The 4,033-nt window shown below is 36.5% G+C and overlaps 1 pseudogene; it reads left to right on the top strand.

Moving 5' to 3' along the window:
• Window positions 1-2,040: 2,040 nt before the first annotated feature.
• On the top strand, window positions 2,041-2,663 carry LOC122471165 (annotated as a pseudogene).
• The last annotated feature ends 1,370 nt before the right edge of the window (window positions 2,664-4,033 follow it).

Raw genomic sequence — 4,033 nt, 5'->3', positions numbered from 1 at the left:
GAAGGAAATATAAGATAAAAACAGAGAGGGAGGCAAACCATAAGAGACTCTTACATACAGAGAACAAACTGAGGGTTGCTGGAGGGGAGGTGGGTGGGGGGATGGGCTAAATGTGTGATGGGTACTAAGGAGGGCACTTGTTGGGATGGGCACTGGGTGTTATATGTAAGTGATGCATCCCTAAATTCTACTACTGAACCTGTTATTATACCACATGTTAATTAACTTGGATTTAAATAATTTTTTTAATTAAAAAAAAACAAAGACTAACGAGACAAAGAAGAGCACTATATAACAATAAAGGGGACAATCCAACAAGATCTAAGAATTGTAAATATTTACACACCCAATATGAGAGCACCCAAAAACATAAACAAAAACAAATGTAAAGGAACTAATCTATAATAATACGATAATAGTAGGAGACCTTAACACCACAGTCACATCAATGGACAGATTATCTAAACAGAAAATAAGCAAGGAAACAATGACTTTGAATGACACACGGGACCAGATGGACTTAACAGATATATTCAGAACATTGTATCCTAAGACAGCAAAATACACATTATTTTATTTTATTTTTATTTATTTTTATATTTTTAAAATTTTAATGTTTATTTGTGAGAGAGAGAGCACAAATGGGGGTGGGGCAGAGAAAGAGGGAAACATAGAATCTGAAGCAGGCTCCAGATTCCAAGCTGTTGGCACAGACAGCTCAGAGCCTGATGTGGGGCTCAAACTCATGAACTGAGAGACCATGACTTGAGCTGAAGTCAAAAACTTAACTGACTGAGCCACCCAGGCACCCCTCAAAATACACATTCTTTTAAAGTGCACATGCGACATTTGCCAGAATAGATCTTACATGAAATCATAAAACATGTCTCAACAAACATAAGGCAGAAGTCATACCATGAACCTCTTTTGACCACACTGCTATGAACTAGAAGTCAACCAGAAGAAAAACTCTGGAAAGACCACAAATACATGGATGTTAAATGACATACTACTAAACAATGAATGGGCCAACCAGAAAATATAAGGAAAAAAAGTTTTTTTAAATACATGGGAACAAATGAAAAGGAAAACACAGTGGTCCGAAAACTTTAGGACAAAACAAAAGTAGTTTATACTGTCCAGAAAGAAGCCTAACTTTACACCTAAAGGAGCTAGAAAAAGAACAAATGAATCCTAAAGCCAGCAAAAGGAAGGAAATGCAGATTAGAGCAGAATTAAATGATATTTAAACTAAAAAAAAAAAAAGAACAGATAAGTGAAATGAGAAGTTGGTTCTTTGAAAAAATTAATAAAATTGATACACCTCTAGCCAGAATTATCAAAAAGAAAAGATTAAGGACTCACACAAAATCACATGAGAGAAGAAATACAGATAATTATAGGAGAAATACAGAGAGTATTCGTCTATAGGAGAATATTATGAAAATCTATATGCCAACAAATTGAACAATGTAGATGAAATGGATAAATTTCTAGAAACATATAAATTACTGAAACAAACAGGAAGATAGAAAACTTGGACAGACTGATAACCAGCAAAGAAATCGAATCAGTAATATCTCCCAACAAACAAAAGTCCAGGACCAGATGCTTTCACAGATAAATTTCACCAAACATTTAAAGAAGAGTTAATACCTATTCTTCTCAAACCATTCCAAAAAATAGAAAAGGAAGGAAAATTTCCAATTTCATTCTAGGAGACCAGCATTACCCTTATACCAGTACCAGATAAAGACACCACAAAAAAAAAAGAACTATAGGCCAATATCCCTGATGAACATAGATGCAAAAATCCTCAACAAAATATTAGCAAACCAAACCCAGCTGTATATTAAAAAAATAATAATTCATCATGGTCAAGGGATTTATTCCTTGGGTGCAAGCGTGGTTCATTATTCACAAATCGGCATGCTATATCACATCAGTAAAAGAAAGGATAATCCTTCTGCAACAGGCATGGGTCATATTCTTGTTCACTCTCTTTCTGCTGTCCTCTTGGTTCTTTGTTCCCTGCACAATATGCCAGGTGAACCCACAGAAAACATTACTGCTATACAGTAGCAGTTACTCTGGCTCCAGACTGAGTTAAGGTCTGGAACACATTCCAACAGTGATGGATCAGCATTGGAGCTTGAGAAACAAGATTGCATGCAGGCAATGCCACAACAAGCCTGGCTGGCAGCAGCAGATGAAATTGATGAAGGACCGGTCAGCAGCACAAAACAGAGCCAGAAATAAAACAAGGTATGGAAGGCTATGTCCAAAATGGGTCTATGATAGCGTCACTATGTGGAAATCTAAGAATATCCTCTATGTCATCACAAAACCAGGTGTCTACAAGAGCTTAGCTTCAGATACCTACATAGTTTTGGGGGAAGCCAAGGCCAGGGCTTTGTCTTAGCAGGCATGACTAGAAGATGTTGAGAAACTCAAAGTTCAAGGTAAAGTTGTCTCAGACATTCAACACAAATTCCAACTGTACAAGCGGAGAGTGAAGAGGAAGAGGTTGATGAAATATATGTAGATGTTAATGATTCAGAATTAGTCACGTCGCATGCAAATGTGTCAAGAGCGAAGACATCCAAGCCCTGAAGAACAACAGTAATGATACTATAAATCTTATTATGAAATTAACAATGTAACCATCTGAAAACAAGGGCTCATTTTTGTGTGTTTCAAAAGAATAAATGCAGCTTAGTTTGACATGTACTGTTTATATCATTAATAAAGTTATGGCTTCTTGTAGGATGAAAAAATAACCAAATGGATAAAGAAAAGGATAAGAACCATATCCTTTCAATAGATGAAGAAAAGCATTTGACAAAGGACAGCATCCATTCATGGTAAAAACCTTCAATAGAGTAGGGTTTGGATATAATAAAGCACACATATGAGAAACCCACAGCTCCTAGTATCCTTAATGGGGAAAAACTGAGAGCTTTTCCTCTCTGGTCAGGAACAAGACGAGGATGTCCACCATCACCACTTTTATTCAACATAATACTGGAAAACCTAGTCACAGCAATCAGACAACAAAAAAAGAAATAAAAGGCATTCATATTTTCAGAGAAGTAAAACTTTGACTATTTGCAGATGACATGATGCTCTATATAGAAAACCCAAAAGACCACCATAAAACCACTAGAGCTGATAAACATGATGCATAATGAATATACAGGAATCTGTTATATTTCTATACACCAAAAATGATGCAACATAAAGGGAAATTAAGAAAATCCGTGGGGTGCCTGGGTGGCTCAGTTAAGCGTCTGACTGCGGCTCAGGTCATGATCTCAGTCTCCTGATCTCACAGGCTCGTGAGTTCGAGCCCCGTGTCAGGCTCTGTGCTGACAGCTCAGTGCCTGGAGCCTGCTTCGGATTCTGTGTCATCTTCTCTCTCTCTGCTCCTCCCCTGCTCATGCTCTGTCTGTCTCAAAAATAAATAAAAAACATTAAAAAAAAGGAAAAATAAAGAAAATCCAATTTACAGTTGCACCAAAAACCGTAAGATACCGAGGAATTTGGTTGGAATACCAACCAAAGAGATGAAAGACTTCTACTCCCAAAACTATAAAACACTGATGAAGGACATTGAAGATAACACAAAGAAATTAAAAAGCATTTCATGCTCATGCATTGGAAGAACAAATATTGTTAAAATGTATATACTACCCAAAGCAATCTATACATTTAATGCAATCCCTATCAACATACCAACAGCATTTTTCAGAGAACCGGAACAAACAATCCTAAAATTTGTATGGAACCAAAAAAAGACTCTGAATAGCCAAAACAACCTTGGAAAACAAAAACAAAGCTGGATACAGCAGAATTCCTTACTTCCAGTTATAGTACAAAGCTGTGGTGATCAATACATTCTGGTACTTGCAGGAAGATAGACAAATCAGTGGAACAGAATAGAAAACCCAGAAATAAACCTACAACTATATGGTCAATTAGTTTTTTAAAAAGCGGGAAAGACTGTCCAAGAAAAGACAGTCTGTTCAATAAA

This window comes from Prionailurus bengalensis, chromosome B1 (genome assembly GCF_016509475.1).
Source record: "Prionailurus bengalensis isolate Pbe53 chromosome B1, Fcat_Pben_1.1_paternal_pri, whole genome shotgun sequence".
Taxonomy (NCBI): domain Eukaryota; kingdom Metazoa; phylum Chordata; class Mammalia; order Carnivora; family Felidae; genus Prionailurus; species Prionailurus bengalensis.
Note: the sequence above shows the minus strand (reverse complement) of the source record. Positions and strands in the feature narration are given on the sequence as shown.